The sequence below is a fragment of the Molothrus aeneus genome, chromosome 18, assembly GCF_037042795.1.
Source record: "Molothrus aeneus isolate 106 chromosome 18, BPBGC_Maene_1.0, whole genome shotgun sequence".
In the NCBI taxonomy this organism is placed as follows: domain Eukaryota; kingdom Metazoa; phylum Chordata; class Aves; order Passeriformes; family Icteridae; genus Molothrus; species Molothrus aeneus.
Window position 1 is genome coordinate 9,201,609 of NC_089663.1, and position 22,833 is coordinate 9,224,441.

The window sequence follows — 22,833 nt, forward strand, 5'->3', positions numbered from 1 at the left end:
CATATTCAATGGCCTTATTTTTACTGCTCGTTAACAGGCCCATGATAGGATGATAATTATGGGATTTTAAGTGGCTAATGGCAGCTGGGGCGTCAAAAGCAGTTTTTACGAATCTGTTTATGGCAGGGAAGGTGACAGGAGGGTGGGACACTGAGATGTTGGAATCGCATGTCAGGGAAAAAAAAAAGCTTTAATTGTTGAGTATTTATTAGAGAGGAGGGAAGACTGTAATTTAAAAATGAAACCCTGAAAAACAAAAAGGAAATTAATTAATCTCCCAGCGCTCCGGTGGCTAGTGCTTAAGGAGGACCTTGCTGGTCGGCAGGCGGCCTTCGAGGGGCAGGGCGCAGTGTGGCCGTCCCGTGTCGCTGGGCGCTGTCCCCTCCACACGTGCTGCAGGAGCAGTCGCTGGTGCTGTCATGACAGAAGGGGCTCTGGGGGAGCAGCAGCAGCCGCTGGGTGTGAGAGCTGTGAGGCCGTGGTGGCAGCACGGTGCTCCCGCCAGCAGTGGGTGCATCCCGGCTGCTGCGCATCTCCCTCCAAGCATCTCCCTCCAAGCATCTCCATCCAACCATCTCCCGCCAACCATCGCCCTCCAAGCATCTCCATCCATCGCCCTCCAAGCATCTCCATCCAACCATCTCCCACCAACCATCGCCCTCCAAGCATCTCCCTCCAACCATCGCCCTCCAACCATCGCCCTCCAAGCATCTCCATCCAACCATCTCCCACCAACCATCGCCCTCCAAGCATCTCCCTCCAACCATCGCCCTCCAAGCATCTCCATCCAACCATCTCCCACCATCCATCGCCCTCCAAGCATCTCCCTCCAACCATCTCCCACCAACCATCGCTCTCCAAGCATCTCCATCCAACCATCTCCCACCAACCATCGCCCTCCAAGCATCTCCCTCCAACCATCGCCCTCCAAGCATCTCCATCCAACCATTTCCACCCAACAATCTCCCTCCAGCCATCTCCCTCTGTCCCCATTTCCCAGTAGCCGGTGTTTTTCCCAGTGTTTAGCCTGGCTGCTCATCATCTCCCATCTCCACCGATTCATCTTGATCTTTCAGTTTAGTATGCAGCGCTCGGAAAACAAACACGTACCAGACTGACAGTGGGAATAAATATCGTGGAGATGTTGATTAGCATTTGATCCCAGCTGGGCCTCTGGAAGCTGCAGCACTGGAATGCCTTGGCAGTTTTTTAATGCTGAATAATTTGATTAGATCAGTGGCTGAGCCTGCTGCTCGCGGTGAGATAAACCCTCCCCACCCGCCGCCCCCCGCACGCCGCTCCCTCCCTGCCTGCCTTTGCTTTCTTTTATGGGGCCTTAAATACGTCGTTTAATCAACTCTACAATTTCAATTTAGCACAGTTGTTGACTCGCATGGATGATAAGGTTCTGGAGACCCCACAGATTGCTGCCTGCTCTGACAGTGCCGTTCTCCACGGCCTCCTGGCTCTGCTGCCGAGCCCAGCCCGGCCCAGCCCGGCCCAGCCGGAGGGGCTGATCCCTGAGCCGGGCTGTCACTCAGCCACGGGGACATCTCCAGCCTCTCCGATGTGTGATCACCAACGGGGACATGTCCCCTCCACTCGGTGACACGACAGCAACCAATGGTTTGTGTACAGAAACACAGTAATCACACTTTTTTTTTTGTTTGTTTTGTTTTTGTTTTTTTTTTTTTTGTTCTTTTCTGAAACACTGGAAGCGTGAAGACACGGGGGGATGGAGGAACTGCAATTACCCCAGACCTCAGCAATCCAAATTAAACACGGATTTCTGAAATTTCCTTCTGTCTCTTAAAGAGAAAAGAGTGGGGCACACACCTACACTATCTAAACCACTTCTACTTTTAATCTAATTTAAATAACACTCCTGGCATTCATTTCCAATAGGAGAATAATCAGTTCAGAGGGTGGCCAGCGAGAGTGAACAGCCCTGACTCTTCCACTGCCGGTTTTCCCAAAACACCCTGCTGATGGCTATTTCCAAAGTGTATTTTAAGTGTCTTCTTATCTGCAGAATACCATTTAAAAGCAGCCGAGCTTCCCCTGAACCACCGAGGCTCCACAGTTCCATTTCTCGCCCTACATCAAAACCGGGAAAATCCTGAATTACAAACCCGGCCTTTTCTATCAGAAAAGAATTATTTTATCTGCAAAAGCAAAACTGTGTATTTTCAGCCACTGACCCAATCCCGGGTAAATAAACAGGCAGAGACTCCCAGTGTTTGCTGACACTCATTAGCATTCCCGGCGGGTGTGAGGGTGATACTATCTGACAACCACCAGCTCAAACTTTCTCCCTTCGCTTTTAGTCGCTTGTGATTCTCACGCACAATAAACAAACCGGCTCCTGCTGCTGCCCGCCCCCTCCAGCCCCCCCTGCACCGCTCCCGCAGCTCTCCCGTACCTTCCCTGACCCCCTGCACCTGCGGGACAGCCCCCGCATCCCCTCCGCACCTTCCACACCTCCTGCACCTCTTAGACACCTCTTACACCCCCCTGCACCTGTGGGACAGCTCCTGCATCCCCTCTGCACCCCCTCCGCACCTTCCACACCTCCTGCACACCTCCCACACCCCCCTGTACCTGCGGGACAGCCCCTGCATCCCCTCCTCACCTTCCACACCTCCTGCACCTCTTAGACACCTCTTACACCCCCCTGCACCTGTGGGACAGCTCCTGCATCCCCTCTGCATCCCCTCCGCACCTTCCACACCTCCTGCACCTCTTAGACACCTCCCACACCCCCCTGTACCTGCGGGACAGCCCCTGCATCCCCTCCGCATCCCCTCCTCACCTCCACACCTCCTGCATCCCCTTCTCACCTTCCACACCTCTCGGATACCTCCCACACCCCCTGCACCTCTGGGACAGCTCTGCAGGACCCAGAGCACCTCAGGACTTGTCCCGGTCGAGGGTAAGGATACAGCCTGCCAGTGAACCTTGACGAGCTGACACAGTGGCTGAAGTGGGGTGGGCAGCACACCCACAGTGGCTGGAAGTGCTGCTGTCAGCCCTCGGGACAGGGACAGCCCATGGGAGCAGGACAATGGCACCTCTGGGGATGTGCTGGCGTTGGAGTGCAACAGGTACAGCCTAGACCCCTCTGAAACCACAGGCTCCAAGGAGGCCCAGGCAAGGCACATCAAACCACCAGGTTTGATTTATATTGAGCATTAGATCCTGCTCCAACTGGTAAAAGAACATGTTAAGAGCATAAAAATAGCCAGAGTGGCTCATCCCAGGCGAACACCCACTGGAGAGCACAAGCACAGAGCAAGAGAACAATGATACTTCATCAAGCACTCTATTAACCTCCAGCAATTTATGGCTCAAGATCCTTCAGAGGCAGAAATAATGTCTGTGTATGGATGTATGATGGATTTTTCTGACATTAATTTGTCCGGTAACTTCTTGAACCCATGTAAATTTTACCTTGCGCAGTCTTGGTGAAGGATCTGAGAGCAGCCTCCTTCCTGCTGGGTTCAACCTCTGCCAGCCCCCTCAGAGCCCTCGAAGCATCAGCTAATCCTTGTTCCCTGTCCTGGGTTTACAGATTTCTGTTGTGTCCCTTCCCAGGCTGAAAAGCCTCACCCCAGGGAATCCTGACTTTATCCTCACTCATCCCTGGGCCCCTCTCTGGACCTTTCTCACATCTATTGCTGGTTTTGTGTCATGGATTGGGAACAGAACAATGCAGGGTTCAGGGTAAGGCTGCCACACGGATGTCAGTAACACCACAGTGCTCTTTCTTCAATCCCTACTTTCCCCCTCAATTATTCCCAATATTTGGTTGGTAACTACTGGATGCAGAACTAGTGTTTCCACAGAGTCATTTGTTGCAGCCTTCAATTTTCACTCCTGGGTGCTGGCCCTCAGTACAAAGTCCTCTGTGCTCATGAAGATGAGATTTCCATTTCTACAAACCTCTCAGAGCTCAGGATTTTACATTTGTATGCCCTGAATTTCATCTGCCCCTGCCCAGCCTTCCAACACCACACTGCTTGTCCCCTGTTTGTCCCAGTTCTCCAGCTGGTGGCCATACACAGCAGCTCCACCATCTCTTCCCTCTCACTCTTCATAGAAACTGGTTGCATTAATCACTTTCCAGAATTTTCATGTCAAGAGGAGGCCCCATCCATGGAAGTGTTCAAGGCCAGGTTGGATGGGGCTTGGAGCAATTTGGTCTAGGGGAAGCTGTCCCTGCCCATGGCAGGGGGTGGAATTGGATTAGCATGATGCTCCCATTCATTTAAAATGGAAGAATGTATAATATCAGATTTAGGTTAGTTATATCCCACTTGAGCTGCTGGGCAAATACTCCTGGTTTCCTGTTTTTTATAACCGTTCAGGTGATTTGGTTGCCTTAAAACTCTGACATCAACACCTCACCTCAAACAGCTATAGCCACAATCCCATGGCTCTGAGCTTGCTGTGCTTGGGCAGCTGTGCCTGCTCTGAGGCACAGCTGGAACCAGGGCAGGGCGTGTGGGAACAGGGGCAGAGAGAGTTATGGGCACCAGAAACTGCAAAATGCCACAGACAGGGATGCAGGAGCCAAGCCTTTGGTGTCAAAAATGTGACACTTCCAACAAAACACGAGGTTGCTGCCATGTTCAGGATGCACAAACAACCAGACCCCTGCATCGGCCTCTCTGGCTGTCGTGTACCCTTTGCACAAGGTGCTTTGCATTGAATTAGGAGCAGGATTTGTTTCTTCAAACTTTTGCAATTTTAACATCTGCTTGTTTTGGTAAATCTGACAGGGACTCTCTTTTGTCTCTTTTATTTTATTTTATTTTTTTTTAAACCAAAATTCTATGAAAAGTGTTTTTAAAAGTGCTAACTGACAAGCCTACACAGGCTGCCTCCACTCAGGGAGCACTGCACAGTTGTTAACTTGTTAGACAGGAGCTAGATTACAATCATAAATAAATGATTTGCTGTCTCCTTACATTCAGACATGTAGCTTTTAAAGTGTAGCTGTCATCCCTGAATCAGATTTAGTCAAATGCTGTGTAACTGCAAAATTATCCTATCCTTACCTTTTTTTATTCTCCATATAATGGACAGTTAAATTGGATTTTCAAATTTGAAGTGCATATGTTTTTCAAATCCCCACAGGGTTGCCATTTTTTCATTTCTAAAGCAACTCACTAATGTTTATCATTACCACACAGAAATATTACAATTCTTAAGGGGCACCTTATAAAATAAGTACAGGAGAAATATGCTTTATCGTCTCAAAATGAAACCAATTTCTCAGCTGATTTGCAATTTATTTACATGTTAGCATTGATTTTCTGCTGATTTATAGCCCCACATGCCTGTGTCTTTGCTGCTTTCTAAATAAACACCATCAGGCTGGGGAAGGCAATACTGAATTACGGAGCTTTGTTCCAGCTTCTCTCTATTAATGAGTTAAATCTTTTACCAATAGTGCCTGGTCTCCCCGAGCACTGAGAGCAAGGAGAAGTCATGCATGGTATTTTATAAGGCTGGAGTTCTGGTATGCTATAAATAATCAGGAGGTGTGGAGAATCCAAGGGGAAAATAGAGATCTCAGGAAAAGCACAAGTGAAAAATGTGGTCTCGCAATTATTCTTTTTTTCTAAGCTATAAATTTGGAGATGCAGCCACAGCTCGTGGAAACCAGTGCTGGGGACATTTTATTTTATGCAGCCATTTAGGACCTTCCTTCCATGGCAGCTTTCCAGGGTACCTGCTGCACACCTGGGCTCCTGCATCCAGCCTGTTCCATCCTTGAGCCACGCAGGTAACGCCAGCCCGTGCTGAGGATTGTTTCTGAGTAAGTTTTATAATGGCAGGTAAATTATTCATTGGCATGTAAAATAATACTCTCAGCCTTAACTAACAGGGTAGTAAAAATAACCCCTGGCAAAGACATCACCCTTCCAAGGTTTGGTTCATCAATAAACAATCTTAGAGTGCCTTTGGAAGGGCCCAGTGTGGTGAGGGGCGATTCAGAGGGAGGGGGCTGAGATTCAAATGTGCATCAGTCTGGGGGAAATGCTCCTTTTCCACTCTGCAAGCTGCATGTGCAAATTCTATGGATAATTAATGCAACAGTTCCTTCAGCAGCATCAAAAGACCCACTGTTTAATTCAACATCCTACACACGCGGTGTGACAGCAGCGAGGAGCGTTATCCCTGGCAGTGAGTGACACAGGGCATCAAGCATTCCTCTGGAATGCTCTTGCATCTCGCCAGAGTGGCACCTCAGGTGTGGCTGAGCTGCATTAATGACAGGAGGTGCTGCCAGCCCATGCCAGGCATGCTCCTGTTGGGAATGCCAGCCTGGCCGGGCACTGTGCTGCAGCCCTCTCCCATCCCTGTGGCTGAAGGACCGGCTCTGCCAGCACTGCCTGCTCACCAGGACATCTTGGAGAAGCTGGGAAGGGATCTGGCCACTGTAGGCACCTGCAGAGAGGTCATGAGCTGACATTCAAAAGCCAGACACCAGTACCAGCCTGGGCTCAGCAGCCCTTCTGGTACCTTTGTCCTGCCAGGACCACGCACCCCACAGGTTTTCCAGCCTGTTGACACACTGGCCCTGCCTCAGGCACTGGAGCTCAAGTGTAAAAAAGGCAGAGCAGGTCGCAGCTCAGTTCTTCGGAAGGGTCACAGAGGCTTTGGCCCTGCCTGCTCTGGCACTGCTGTGGGATGAGCTGGTGCCCGATGCCCCCAGCCCTGGAGCCAGCCCAGCCTCTGCCCGGGAGCGCACTCAGCGTGAATTGGCAGACTCCAAACCTGCAAATCAAACTCCAAATCTCAGCAATTCGGTTCCAAAGCGTCAGGAAGGGCCTGGCAAAAGAGGAGCCGGGTCTGTGATGGTGTCCCATCCCTCCCCTGCGGGCACTGGGTGCTCCCCCCAGGCAGGGAACCGGCTGTGGCAGCCACAGCAAGGCAGCAGCGAGGCCGCTTTGTGCCTGTGCACATTTGTGCTTGCTTAATGGTGGGGGTTTGTTTTTTCCTGTTGACATTGATCATAATTGTTACCCCATCGATTGACACACAGACTGCTCGACGGAATAGCAAGGAATGCTCCGTGCCAAATTATTCACTCTCCACCGGCTAAATCGCGCATCCTCCTGCAATCAAACCACAACGGCAGCCGCAGCCGCAGCTGGAAAACAAAGGTCCTGCAATTCCGAGCGGAGATGTGGAGAGCTGGGCAAGGAGTGGTGGAACATCAGGCTCCCAGCGCCTGTCAGTGACGGGCGTGTGACAGCAGTAACGACACCGCCAGCAGCGCGGGCCCCGCCGTCTGTGCAGCTCCAGCCACAGGGAGATGCAGGAGGGAAAACGGATGGCATCGACTGGAATGGGCTGAGCATCCAAAACCAACCCAGAGCAAGGCAGAAAACTCTCTCGATTAGAATGCGGGTTTTGGAGCCCAGGGGCTGTCCTGCAACCACACGTTAAAAATAACCCGTCCGGATTTGGTTTGGTTTAAGGTCACAGGGCTCCACGGAAGGCAGGGCCAGCACAGCCCTGCACCTTTTGCCTTGTCGGGGAGCATTGGGATGGGATGGATCGTGGCTCGGAGCCAGGCTCTGTGCCAGCAGCGAGTGCCTTCCCTAACGCTGTCCCCGGAGCGTGGAAGGTGTCACCTGAGGCTGAGCACACGCTAGAGAAGCATCAGCGAAAAGTACATTCCTCCTCCAGCAGGAAAGTTTCCTTTGCTGAAAATCACAGCTCTCCCATTTAATTCTCATGAATATTCATCCGTGCGGGGATCTCATTCAGAGGGAGACCGAGGAGAACTGGTGGGTGCTTATGCAAAAACACAGACACTTGACACCAAAGATGCTTGTTTAGTTGATGTGAAATCTCTCCAGTTTTCTTTTCCCAGTACATACACGGGCTTGGTGGGATGAAATACATTATCCAGAGAATCATTCATCAAAGACCTGGAACGACGCAGAGCGCAAGTGATGGATAAGGAAAATGGCCACCTCGGCTGTGGCTTAAGGACAGCCAGGAAGACGTTTTGATGAGCAAAACCCTTCCCATGGATTTGTGCTGGAAGCAGGGTTCAATAGGGGACTGTCTATACCATCGAGTGCCAATCAAACAGAGTCATCTGTGCAAATCTGTGGCACAATCTCAGAGGGAGCTGTGGCACGGCAGGGGCTGGGCTGGGCAGGATTAGTCAGGAGCTAGAAAGGGATTAGGAAAACCTGACATGAAAATGCTTCACTTTGTGTGCATTTTTATGGTGTGAGACTATATACGGAGAGCTGTTATCCCACGGGCTGCCAAGCAGGAGTAGGGAAAAACAATGAAATGTATTTTGGGGGGAAAAATGGGACTTGGAGGGAGACATCCTCCCAGTGTGGGAAGAGCGTTGCTGAAGAACCTCTCCTGACTTTTGGGGAGCTGGACAGGCGCCATTTGCAGGCACTTCTGAGAAGCTTTCCCAGCCTTTCCTGGTTTTCTTTCCCGTTGTTTTGAGTTAACGCCGGTGTCAGAGGCAGTTCCCAGGTTTCTCCTGCTGCACCCCGACCCCAGGGGCTGTGCCTCCATCCCGCTCCCTTCAGGACCCGCTGCTACCGCGGGCTCTCCAGAATTTCCTTTTAAGAAATCAGGGCAGGGAACAGGGGAAGTGGGTCCTCAGTGACGTAAGTGTTGCAGAGCTCCGAAATAAGCCGGGCTAACTAATGGCTTTGCTAAACACTGCAGCCGCTGGCGGTGATCTCCGTGGCCATTCCCTGTGAGAGAGGGTTGAAATCTGCAGGCGAATCCCGACATTTTTGGAGCCACGCTGGGCCACACGCTCAGAGACGCGCTCTCTCCCCCGTTCCGCTCGGCTGCAGCTTCGCCGTGATGTAGCAGATTGTTCGGAGGGATCCATGTCAGGATATTTTAGGGAAGTCAGCGCTAGCATCGCTGTGAATACAGCATCTCTGCGCGTCGCACAAATCCCTTCCCTGCTCGGAACGAGCCTGGCAGCGCGGAGCTCTCCCAGGGCTGCTGCAGGCGAACACGGAGGGGCTGTGCTGGAGGCAAATGGACCCGCTGTGGTCCTAACTAGAGCCTGAGGGGTCCCAGCAGGTCCCGGATCCCGCAGGATGTGTGGGACCTCCTCCGGGACCGTGGGCAGAGCGCTGCTGACAGCGGGCACTCGCACCCGTGGGCACCGGCGCCGCGTCTGAGCTGCTTTGGAGGCTGTTTGGAGACAGCAGCAGAGTGACTTTGTTCTCATCAGCCCACAAACTGCTTAATTAGTTAAAATTTTACTCCAGATTGACTTGATTTGAGCTGTCCAGTCAGCGGTTTTGGTGCGCCCAGCTCCTCCGGAGAGGGGAAGGGGCTGGGATAGGGGAGCAGCGCCGGGAACACCCCCCCGGCTGCAGGATTCCCCCGCTCTCACAGCAAAGCAAATTTCAGTCAGCCAGGTTTCTCTAAAATACATCGACTTCAGTAGTGTTTTGTACAAAGGGAAGGAAAAAAAAAATCCTAAATATTTTCCTTGGGATAAACTCCCGTGTTAGAGCCACGTCCCTTTCATGCTGTTGCACATGGGCTGATATTTAAGGCAGGGACTTATTGTATAACCCAGTGCCTGTGGGATTAAAAAAAAAATAATAAAAAAACCCAGTCTCCATGGAAATGGAGGCCATATCTTTTGAAAACTGTATCAGAGCTCTCTATCCTCTCCCCTTTATCATTGTATTTTAACCTACCAGCTGCATATTTAAGAGCAGAGCTTGCAAGATGATCTTACCCTTTTTTATTATTTTCCCTTATGTGTTAAGGGAGGGAATACTGACAGGGACAAGTGACAGCTCGCTAATTATTCCCTTACTGCCACTGCTGTTCTTGTTTTGGACGTGTTGCTCATTTTCCTCTGCTCTTCGCACTGAATAATGCATGGGTCCCTATCAGTATTCATGCGGTACCTTCGGGAACTGCCAGCCTAACTAGCTGATAACTGATTCAGTTTGTAACCGGTGCCTTTGGGAGTTGCAAGGAAAAGTAGCCAAGAACAAATTTAACACTTCTTTCTCATTGCCTCAGAACATCAAGGAGAGGTACAGGAGGGCTGCGCATGAAATCCATTCGTCGCCTGGAGCTGTCGGAGGTGCGGAGCCGCAGCTCCCGCGTTTAACCCAGCGCCCGCGGCCGCGGGGTCAGCGGCATCCAGATGGGAGCGCCGGGAGGGAGCGGGCCGGGCCGCCGCCATCCCAAGGCAGTTGTTTTCAGCAGATGCCCTTCCCTAGGCTCTTGCAGGGCGGTGCCAAGAAAAAGCCACCCCAGAGCCATCTGTACTTCGGAGCGGCAAATCGTGCGAGCCTGGCGGCGGTGCCGGGAGCGCTCCGGGCTATCGGCTGCTATCGGCGTGGCACGGGCACAGCCCGCACCCCCAGAGTGCAAACTACCGCTGCCGGGACACCCGGCTGACCCCGAGCAACACCGAGCCTGGTCCCTTACAGCAAGGTCTGTCCCGCTCCGAAGCAGCTTCAAGAGCCCCCTCCCATCCCAGGGAGAGCACAAAGCGAAGGAGGATGGGTAAAAGGCATACCCGCTCTTGCTCTGTTAAATACGATTGTGAGAGGGAAGAAAAGGGAGAAAGTCTGGCATTTCCCGTGTGCCACGTTTGTTAGAGGTGCCTGGTTATGCTGGTGCTGCAGGAAACACATTTCCTGCCCCACAAGCAGGGAGGGATGGGCTCACTCACGGCACGGAGCTGCTCTGCTGGAAGAGCTCTGCTCCCTCCACAGAAGGATGAAAAACTGCTCGGAGCAGTTGGCTGAATATTCTTACTCGAGCTTTTCATCTGACATGTGTCAGATGGTGTGACCTTACCCACCCGAGATGGCACGACCTGAGCCGCCATCTCCACAGCTTTGCTCCTCTCCAAGTGCAGATAGAGATATTTAAAATCCTGCCGTGGAGGAAGAGATGCCTTGGGTTTGGGGTTGCGTCAAAGTTGTCAGACGTGTCTTCTGCAGGAGCTGAAAGCAGATGGGGAGGTGACCTCGTAGGCGTCCATCATGCCTCATGCGAGGGACAGAGGTTCCAGCAGGAAAATTTTAAAGGTCTTCCTTGGAGCTTGCACTAGGAACTGTTTCCCCAGCTCAAACTCAAAGAACTTTGTTGAGGGAGTTTAGGAGCTCTTCTCTCCAATAAAGATGATCCAGATGAGCGCTAGGCAGGAAGTGAGGTTTGTGCACAAGGGACAAAGCTCTTGAAGCACAGCCAGACTTGGGAGCAAATTCATCAAAACCCAGCAGAAGAGCCACATCTGGGCTGTGCTCAGACAGGGCTGGGGTGTGGGGATTCCTCACTAACCCCCAAGTGCTGTCGGCCTCTTCAGACACAGAAAACAGGCTGGAGGGATGTGGTGACCCAGCTCAGAGAGCTCTTAACTCAAAGAAAGCTGCTGTGTGTTTAATTGATTCCTCTCCACGGTTCCCATTTCAAGCTTTTCTGCACTTCCTCTGCTCCCCTGCCCCCAGTGCCAGTTGACCAAGTGGCCACAGCAGGAAATCCTGGGTGACCTGCCCCATCAGCCCTTAAGGAAACAGGCAGGCCAGGTGGTCACTGACAGCCAAAGACTCAAGGCTTGGGAGAGGACCAACCTCTTTCTCCTTCTGGGTTCTGCAAAACTTGGCAGCAGTTTGTATTTAGATCTGCTAAAAAACCCACTGTTAATTGGGTGAAATTAGTGACATCTTTTAAAAGGTAAAACGCAAGTTAAATAATGCTGATCTCTTCATCTCACTGCCTATAATTACAGCAAAAAAAAAAAAATAGGATGTCAAAGAGAAATTGAACTTCAGAATGAAAATCCCTCAGCAATGAAATCTGCACTCAGATTCCTTGCCCCCAGCCTGCTGGAGAGGTTTGGCTCCAGTGGCAGTGGGCACACTGTGGGCTTGGCAGCATCATTCCTGTGCCTGTTCCAGGGAACAATCCTCCCCAGCCACAGTAAGCCTTGGAAACACGTTCACCAGTGTCTGTGGAGCCTCTGGGGAGTCCCTTGGAAGACAAGGAAAAAAGCCTCAAGATACTGTATGTCAGTCTATCTCTCACTATAATTACCTTTATTGATTGGGGACTCATTTACATTTCCATATCTCTGAGTTTCCTGTTAGTGTGCCTGTTTAGATGTGTTCATGGATCAGATTTCGGGAGATTTCATCCCAGGGAAAAAAAACAAAACCTTGTTATGTATGAACTCCATGCAAACCTCAAAAAAGAGGTGATGAGGCTTTATGGCAAGGAATAACACCAGAAACCACCAGATGAGGAGAAGGAGAGAAGAGGGAGCAGCCATGGCAGCAGAGCCATTTGTCACAGCGTCCCCAGCCCACAGAATGCTCTGCACAGAATCCCTCCTTTTAGGGAAGCCCAATATTTCCTCAAAATAAAGAGCAGAAATGCTTGAGGAACACAAAACCACCAAACCAGAAATTCTTCTCTCCTCCAGGTTTGTGAGGTGTCCTGAGGGGAGAGCTGCTCTCACAGATGGGTACAGAAATACCTGCTTAGCTTGGGCTTGGAACTGGCTGAGGGTGGCTGCTCTGCCCTGAGCATTCCCCCCTCTGCTGACAGAAATCCTGCTCGTGTTCTCCATGCCGTGCAGCCCCACGCGTCCTCGCCCAGCCGTGGTGTCCCCTCACCCCAGGGCCATGAGGACACCTCCAGCTCTGGGCCACCTCCCCAGGGAAGCGGTGGCAGACGCTGGGTGTGGAGAAGAGAAAGTCTGCGAGAGCGGCAAAAATGCCTTTTGATGACAAAAGGGGAGCAGTGAGAGTGCCTGGGGGGAGGTTTCAGGTTAGCAGTAAGTGGCTGCGATCCCCAGAGGAATTTAAATTGCCTTGCACTGCTTCTGTCCGGAGTGAGAGGGAGAAGCGGGAGAGGGTCAGCCCTCTGCATCCCCCCTGCATCACACCCAGTCACGGCACATCTGGGACCAGATGTTCACATGTGCATCACACTGGGAGTCCCAGTCACCAGGGCTTGGTGTCCTGACTCAGTGACAGGACTGATCAGGGCTGCAGGGATCTTTGAGAGCAGCCCTCACCTCCCTGTGCAGCCCCTCGCAGGCTGCCTGCTCCCTCTCACCCAGACTAGACACAGAATCTGCTCCAAAATGGATGTTTTTCACATTAAAGAGCTGCACAAACATTTTATTTCCCATTTGTGGCCCTTTTGCAAACAGCAGAGAATCCACTCTTTCCTCCAGAAGATTTGTGTCTGAGGGAGCTCCCAGGCTGACATAAAGCTGCCCATACTTTCAAGAGGCCTCTCTGGTAAGCTCTTATTTCTTGGAATCCTTCCCAAAACGAGGCAGTATCACTTATGGGAAGCAGCAAACAGGAGTGATGTGAAGCCCTGAGAAACCCTTCCCGTTTCAGCAAAGGCACAAGTGTCACGTCTCTGCAGAAATATCAATTATATTTCCTGTACAGCTAATTAGATAGCAGTTGGCAAGCATCACAGGTAAACAGACATAGCCTAGCACATAATTTGGGCTTTTGGAATCACATTTTCCTGCTCCTAAGGTGTCCCTGAGTGCTGCACCCACTGCTGTGCCCAGGTAAAGCCTGGAGTTAACAATGGAGTGCAGTGAAACCTCAATGAAATGTCACAGGGCTGGGGAAGGGTCGTATGAGGAGCAGCTGAGGGAGCAGGAGGGGCTCAGCCTGGAGAAAAGGAGGCTCAGGGGGGACCTTGTGGCTCTGCACAACTCCCTGACAGGATGGTGCAGCCAGGGGGGGGTGTGGAAGAAGCATTATGACAAGAGGAAGTGGCCTCAAGTAACTCCTCACCCTAAAGGGCTGCCCAGCCCTGGCACAGCTGCCCCAGGCAGCGTGGGGTCACCATTCCTGGTGGGGTTTAAGAGTCATGTGGATGTGGCACTTGGGGGAATTGGGTCAGTGGTGGCCTTGGCAGCGCTGGGGGAATGGTTGGACTTTGTGATCTTAGATGTCTTTTCCAGCCCAGACCATTCCATGATTCTGCAAGAGACCATATCTGATTCAGCATTATTATTAATCCCATATGTAGCTTACGAAGGGAGGAAAGGCAGTAATTAAGTGCAGTCATAAGTTAAAAGAATTGACCGTGTGTTTCTTGCTTGCCTGATCTCTGGCAGCGCCTGCTGTTTACTCAGTCATCTGCTGCTGACTCTGTAACCCCGTGTGCTCCCCTTGCCCCAGCCCTGGGCACACTCAGGGCGTGCCCTTCAGCTCCCAACGTTCTCCTCAAAAAAAGGAAAAAAACACAACCAAGGAGTAGAGAAAGGGGGAGGAAATTCAGAAGAGCAAAAGGAATTGGTAAAAAAACCCCAAACCCCGACAGGCAGCAAGATACAAAGAGGGCAAATACCTTCAGGAAAACGGTGACACTGGCAATGGCACAGACTGTCATGGTGTGGCAGGGAGCCCACAAGAGCACCCAGGATGCCAGGAAGAGCCCCAGAGCCTGGCATCAGGGGCTTTTCTGCTCAGCATGTGGCTACAGGGCTCACAGCTGGCCTTTAAAGGCTGTGGAGGGCTCGTTCCTGCAATCCTGCTCCTCACAGGTGGAAACCTGGGGCAGGGGAAGCAAGAGCCAGGGTGGGGGTCTTAGCCCTGTAGGGAACTCGGTTTGGGTACATTTTGTGGGGGTTGTTCTTGTAGTAGGGGGATGGCTTCTGGGCAAGGAATAAACGTGATTTTAGTCATTTTTTGACACACAAAAAAGAAACGTGTGCCTTCTGGGAGATGCTGGTGTATGAATGTTGGTGGGGACAGTCCCCAGCTGTAGTGAGAGGGTGAAGCCTCTGCTCCTTGGGAGCTCCTCTGCAGCTGCTCTCTGACACCACTGGGAAAGCTCTTTCTAGACTGAGAGTAAGGTGACCCTTTTGGGAAAAAACACCAATTATTGGCAATGCCCTGGGAAGTCATGAGCCATGAGGAGAGCATGGTTCAGCCTGGTTCTACAGCAGCCAGCTCTCAGGTGTTCCTAGATTTGGCTCCAGGTCCCTGAAATAAAGATGAGTTCTGAGCTCTCTCTGAGTTGTTCCTCTCCCTCAGGCACTGGAGGGATTTGGGTTTGTCCCTGCCTCTGACCACTCCTCACTGCCTCTGTCACACCACGGTCACTTTGGATGCTCTCAGATCCCTCCTGACACTCTCTAGCACCTCCAGCCCCTCTCTGGTGGCTCTGTCACACCAGGGTCCCTCTGGTGGCTCTGCTTTCCCACCCTTCCCTCCTGCCCCGGCGGCTGTGGCTGCTCCTCCATCCCCAGGATCAGTTTTCAGCCAGCCCTGCGCTTTGCCCTCAGTCAGACTATTTAGTCTGGTTTTGGTGACCCTGTCTGACTGCTCGGGAAGGAGCTCTCAGGTTTCTCTTTTCTCTGCAATCACTACACTTTTTTTTAAACAAATACCTTTGCGCCTCAGTCTCTCAGACAGGCTTAAGGTGGTCCCATTTGCCTTCCCCGTGTGAGGAGACACGCTGGGAGTAGCCCTGGGATTTGCATTCCTTTGCTCTTGTGCTGTGGGAGTGCAGGGTTACCTTCCCTTATAAATTGCTGTGCAGTGGCCATTCAGGGCTAATATTTACAAAAATCCCCCTAAAAACAGAGGAATAACCCTGCTTAATATCCAGGCAGGGCTTATCTCTGAGCACGAAAGCAAAGACACTGCTTGAGTTTTCTTTGGAGAAGCGATGATGTAATTTTTGATTTGACTAACACGTGCTGAAAAAGCTTCTTGTGCTTTAAAAGTGAATTTCAAAAGATTTAAAAATTGACACAAAATTTTTCCTTTATGCTGCTCATGTTGTCCATGGAGGGCTCTGCATTGTGAGCTGGGGGCTGAGTCAGCAGGATGGAAGGACGGACTTCTTGCGAGATGGAAGGGATGGATGGATGGATGGATGGATGGATGGATGGATGGATGGATGGATGGATGGATGGATGGATGGATGGATGGCTGCAGTGCTCATCACTCCATTTTGGTTTAATTGCTGAACTCCATTTGAAGGAGTTGATCACTCATCAAGGGCTTTTTCTGCATCATCCACAATCTAACAGCTGCCCAAGGCACAGGGCAGCTCTTTACAAAAACGAGGCTCTGGAATGGGTTAAAAGTGTAAAATCTCTAACGAAAAACAAGCAAAGAGTAGATTTTAAAAACTAATTATGAGTTCCTGGTGCCACATCATACACAATTTGTGGAGCTTCACACTCTGAGCAGTGAAAGTGCTGATGGTGCCAGGGTTGGGCAGGCCTTGCATTGATCAGGGAAGAAAAGTGAGGCAGCTCCTGGTGCTGGGAGAGCGGGATCCATCCCGATTTATTGGGCTGCCATGAAGCACAGAGCGCTGGATGCAGATCGTTCAGCTGCTGCGTGCTAATGAAGGCTGCATTAATTACCCACTGTGGATTGATTTTCATGATTTGTCTGTCTGGGTCTCTCGAATGGGTCTGAAGGAACCTGGTGCTTGACCTTCACTGTGTTCAATGAGAGCAGGGAGACGCCTCGTTCCCCAGGCTTTGCAGGGAAAAAGACATTTCTGGGACTTGTCCCAGCCCCAGGGAGCAGCCCTGGCCCTGGGGGGATCTTCCAACCACAGGGATGAGGTTGGGGTTGTTTTTATTGCAATGGCTCCATAGGGAACAGGGAGAGACCTCCCAGCTCAGAGGGACAAGGTCTGGGGTGGGAGCCCAGGTGCTCACCCCAGACCCCAAATACTTATTGCAGGCCCTGGGTGCCCATCCCAGCTCCTGAGTGCTCATCCCAGACCTGGGCAGTTTTGGGGGACATTAGTGGGAGAAATTCCAGCAAATTGATTCTAAAAGGTGTTCAGAGGGGTCCCTGCACCCCCTCCACTGCGCCGCCCAGAAGCTTTTCAAGTGGAACAGCCTGCAGCTATTACAATAAACACCTCAGCCACAACCTGGCTCTCATTTGCATATTAGCAGCCTTAATTTTGATGAAATATGCAAATGTATGCAAAATGAAATTCATCTCATAATGACACAAGGCGATTAAACAATTTTTATGCTTAAATATTCTGTTTAATGAAATCAAACAGACCCATGCGTGTGACAAATTTGCCTCAGCATGGAGAAATTAGTGGATATCAAAAAACTACCCCAGAATCCCAAACATGGGCCACAGTGTGCTGGGCATTGAAATCACCTCTTCAGCGGGAAAACAATGGGGGTTCCTGATAAGCAAAGGAACTGGAAATCACATTACAGAGAAACACTAAAATAAGTTAGTGGCAAGGCACTTTGTTTCCTACTCTCCAAAGAAATCCCGTTCTCCGTCCATCTTTTATTGATGTTCCAGATGTTAAACGGAGAAGACATGCTTGCTGGCTCTTTGTGGATATTTTTGTGTTTCAAATAAAAAGGTGATCATGTAGCAGCTGCGATCAGTGTCCAGGGTGGGTCTGGCATTGCTGGATGGGTCATGTGGCATAGAGGGTATGGGGTGCCCTGGCTGTGCTGGGGGGGGCAGAGCAGTGGAGAGCTCAGAGCCCCTCCAGGGACCTGCTGTGGGTCTCCTTGGGTGCCTCATGGCAGTCCTGGGACAGCCCAGAGCATGGGCAGGCTCTGCAGGACTCAGCATCAAACTGAGTGAGACCTGCCTTGGTCCCATGGACCGAAACGACAGCGGGGTTGGAAACAATCTTTGCTTTCCATCCATCATTGCAGACTCATCCCAGATTTTCTGTCTGAAATCTTTTTTACCTCTCCCATCCCAGATCCTCCTGTTTCGTCCTTCTCACTCCCTCATGTTTTGGCTGTTCCAGCTGTGCTCTCTCTCAGCCTTGTTGTATCCTGCATTCTCCCAGGTTCCATGTCTTTTGCTGCTGGGGGTATGTGCAGCTCATCCCAACTCAGCCCCGCTGCATCTCACCTGTAAATTTTATCCACAGTGTGTTTATTGTCCCTTTCAGGGTATGAATGTTGCCTATAATCCCCACGGGCCTGGGTGCCTTCCAGTGCCACTGCCCCCATTCCCCCATGGCACTCTTCCCACTGCTCCAGCTCCGCTCCAGCTCTCCAAACTCGGGCTCTGGAGCTGTCACACACCCACCCAAGGCTCTGTGCATCTGGAAATGCCATTGTGCCTCCTGATTCACAGCGGGGCTTTAACTACTGCTCTCTCCTTCTGGCCTTCCCCTCCCCTCAGCAGCGTGTCCCCGACTTCCCCTCCTCTCCTTCTGGGCTGTCACGGTGTAATTGATGATTTTAGGGAGTAGTTGACTCAGGCTGCCTGGTTTTGCTCTGTGAGTTCATTCCTGAGGCCGGTGCCTCGCTGTCGGAGCGTGGGGCCGGGGCTGGGCGCACCCGGGCTCCGCTGCTCCCGTGGAAATCCATGGATTCGCAGTTTGTCCAAGGGCATCCCAGGGAGCAAAGTGTGCCACGCCATGCTGTGCCATGCTGCCATGCCAGGCTGCGCTGCACAGAGCCGCCTCCCCACCCCTCAGCCCAGCCAACAGCTCCTGGGAGCTGCACAAGCAGTTTTTCCCCCTTCCACCCCCACAGTGAGACCCCAGCCCCCTGCACCCCAGCAAAGGGATGGGCAGGCTCAGTGCCTCTGCCCCCTCCTGCTGCCCTGGCCCAGGCTCCCCTACCCTGTGCCAGAACTGACAGGGGCTGGAGCCCGGAGCTGCAGAGTGGGAGCCCTGCCAGGCCTCATAGCAGAGCTGTGATGTAAGAGCAGAGAGTCAGCAAAACCCCCTGCACCAGCAGAGTTAACCCTCACGGCAGGGATGTGCTGGGACACTCCTGAATGATGGCTGGAACCTCATCTCTGGGCACCCACCCTGCTCTGCTGGCACCCCGGGCACCCTGGGCACTGCTGTTCCAGGTGTTAACTGGAGAACACACGCTTGCTGGTTCTTTGTGGGGTATTTTTGTGTTTTAAACAAAAAGGTGATCATGTAGCGGCTGCAATCAGTGTCCAGGGTGGGTCTGGACTGTTCCCAGGCCACTCTGCAACACTGGCATCCCTGCAGTCCAGTCCTGGCATTCCTCAGTGGGTGCCAGTGCCACTGTGCCAGCTCATGCTCTGCCTGTCCTCTGCATTTAAATAATTCCTGAGGCAACAGGTTATGGGCTGAGAAGTTCTTAAATTATCTGAGCAAGTTTATGAACTTTCACGGCATGGGATGGATGTGACATTTCCTCCCCATAATAAATGTTCACCAGAAATGACTTGATCCAAACAACCTTGTGCTACAAAGCCACCGGGCCATGAAAAAACCTTTGACAAAACAATCTCCTTTAAACGTGGCTCTGCTGGAATTAGGGCTGATTGTGATCGGATGTCTCAGTATTCTGACCTTGTTATATTCCCATTATTCTGACAATTCACCGATTATTTGCAATATTTCACTCTGGATGAGTATTCTCACACAGTGAGGCGCCTGCAAGCGCTGGATTCATTTTTCTGTGTGTATTTGGCTTGATCAGGAAGAGGTGATGAGCTGTGTGCTTCCCCTGCTGCACTTTCTAAACAAACCCTTCTGGGCTCGTGAGGAAGGATGCAGGAAGATGCTCTTCATCCAGGGAGCATCCAGTGGAAATGCACCTCATTTTTTAATGGCTGAAATTTGCACTGTGCTGAGCTCTGCTGGTGCTGGAGCTGCAGCAGCTCCCTCCCAGCACCCTGGAACTGCCCTTGCAGGTGCCTGGGGAGCACTGGGAGCACTGGGAAACACTGGCAGCAATCCTTGCCCTGTCTGCCCGTGCTTCCTACACTGAGGAGTTCTCTTCAGGGACCAGACAAGCAATGCCTAAATAAATAGTCCAAGTGGATGCAATTCCAAGCTCATATCATGTTACAGTAATCAGAGGATAAAATTGTTTTTCTCTGTGACCTTGTTACAACCGTTTGCGAAGTCTGTGGAGAAAACTGCATGTCTAAATCAATCCTCCCTGTGGAGAGTGTCACTGCTCCTCTCAGAAGGCAATTAAAAAGGAGCTTTAGCTGGAGAAGGGGCCGAGGGAGCCTGTGGTGCTGCGGGGACTCTTGGAGAAGTTGGTCCAGGACCTGCACTGGGGGCCACCCCATCCTGCAGGGACCTGGACACGCTGTGGGTGGGGCCAATATCACCGTAAATCGATTTGCTTTTGATAGAGTGAGCTTGAGTTTATTGTAAAAACTCCCGGCACAATTGGAGGGCTGCCTGCGATTATCAGTCCAAATAAATACGGGTTAACAACAAATTGGAAACATCTGCTGGGGCTGAAGCCATCTCTGCTAGGATGTTCCCAGTCCAGCTCCTCGTGTGAGTGAGTCCCAGCTCCAAGGGATGTGTGCAGGGGACATCAGCCACCCTCCAGCGTGTCTGACTGGTCCTGCTGGGGCTCTGGCTCCCAGGGGATCTCCAGTGCTCCAGGGGATCTCCAGTTCTCCTGGGAATGCTGCTGGGCAGCACAACCACTGCAGCCTCTGCCCCAGGACTGAGCTTGACCCCAGCAGGGCTGTCTGGGGGTCCTGTGGGCCCCTCCGGTCACACAGCAGTGCTGGGGACAGTGTGGTGCCACCTGCCAGACCCCAATGTTGGCACAGCCCTTGATGCCGTGAGGCTGGTGATGCTCAGGGCCCTGGGATGAAGGAAACAGGATTTGTACCTGGCACATCTCAGGCCTCAGAGCCATTTCCAGGCTTCTCCTGCACCAAAGAGCTGAAATCTGAGGGAAAAGCCTGCTGAGAGGGCAGCTGAGCAGCAGGGTGCAGCTCTTGGTGCTGGCTGGTGCTCTGGAGCACTGTGGGGCTCCCCAGCACCCGGGGGTCAGAGAGACCGAGGCAGAGCCCTCGGAGATGGGATGAAGGCAGCAGGAGGGAGAGAGGAAGGGAGGGAGGGAAGAAGGGAGGGCTTTCTCACAGGAACCTTGTGGGAAAAGCAAAACCTCTTGTCGTGGTTCACTGCCTGCCCGTCTAATGCTGTCCCCGAGGGAGCCGGTCAGGCGCCATAAAACCAGGCAATTTGCCCCGGAAATAGGTGAAGAGATGGAAATGTGCTGAGGCCATGTAAATGTGCCACCCCGCAGGGGCCAGGGTCCCGCCGGGCCGCTGCTGCGCGGGGAGGGTGCCTGGGACAGGGGCTGCCCGAGGGGGGACCCCTGCCACGGCAATGGGGGGGATTTCAGGGCCGGGCTGAGCCTCCTCCTTGCCTGTGGCACGGCAGGGAACCACCCTGGCCGTGCTGGTGCTGTGGCCCCGGGGTTTGGGGCACCCCGGTGCTTGTGGAGCATCCCCAAGGCTCCAGAGGGATGCTGAGTGCCGTGCTGGGAGCACTCGCAGAGGGCAGCTCGCATCCTTCCACAGTCCTGCCTGGAGGGTCCCGACCCTGGGACAGCCAGCAACCAGTGAGGGAGCCTGGAATTCAGCTGGAAATCAGCCCAAAAATCAGCCTGGAATTCTGCCTGGAAATCAGCCTGACAATCAGCCTGACAATCAGCCTGACAATCAGCTCAGCCCAGCAGCCAAACTCAGACGTGGTTTTGGTGGCAGCTGAATGTGAGCAAGGCTGGGATCCACTGCATCAGCTGGTGTTGGTGCAGGGTTGAGTGGGGCCTCAGGGCTGCTGGTGCCACAAGCAGTTCTGCTGATTTTTGGATGTTTGGGATGCTTGGTGCTGACTAAACAATAACTCAGTGCCGGGGAGGAGCGCGCCCGGGGCTGTGGGTGCATGCTGTAAATCCTGCCCTGGAGATGAGATCCGCCTTAACCTCACGCACCAGGAATTCAAGAAAGCCACCTTGGCCACCCTCATCCTTCCTCCCACGGTGCCTGAGACAGGCCAGACCCTGTCAGCTGGGATCTGCCTGGATCCTCCTAAATCAGCGCTCTGCTCTGCCTGTTCCTGAGCACAATCCTATCTCCTGGCTGTTGGACTGCGGCCAAACGCAATCACTTCTCTGAAAGACTCGCTAAATATGTTCAGCAAAAGAATTTAATTAGCCCCTTTCTCTTCCACATGAAGGTTTTCAAGGAAAAAAAAAAAAAAAAGGGAGGGGGGGAATAAAGGAAAAGAAAGAAGATCCCTGTCTCCCCAGTCCATTTTCTCAGCTCGTGGTTGCAGTCCTGCTGCCCTGCTCAGGATTTCAGTGTGTCTCGCTTGGCTTGCCAAGGTCTAGAGAGCAGAACGTGGTCCTGCCCCTGCACTGAGCTCCCCAGGTGTCCCAGAGGGAAGAGCTGTGCATCCCTGCTCCTGCCCAAGGAGGCCATTTACTGGGACTTGGAGTCGAAAGGATTGTTTGGTTGAGATTTTTGTTTTCAGCCTGAACTCCTGCGAGGGATGAATCATAGCTGCGTGCATCTGGCTGAGCTACAGGGCTCTGCCGAGTGCAGGGGAACACAGGGACCAGCACATGTCCCTGCCAGGAGAGCTCCTCTCAGATTCCCTGCGTCCCTGCCATCCTGCTCCTCCCCCGTGTGTGCAAGGGGGTGGGAGACCATCTCCTGAAAGGGCTCCAGGTGGGGGCTGCAGGCAGGGAAGGCAGGGAGCTGTGCCTGGAAGCAACCCCTCTTGTCCGACCAGCCCCTCTTGCTGTGGGGATCGGAGGGATGGGGGGCAGGCAGGGGCTGGGGGTGGGCTGGATTCTCCTCCTGGCTAAGGATGGGGACTCTGCAGCACTGATGCCACCACTGGGGCTTGAAGCTGGTGTCTAGACTAGGATAAACCGTGCCTGTGTCACCCTGGTTGCCAAAACCTCACCTGATCCTTTCTGTGCGTAGGCAAGGGTGATGAGAACATTCCCTTGTGGTTGTTCCAGTTATTTTCACTTGAGTCAGGCTTGGGACTGGGGAAGCAGGATCTGTGTGG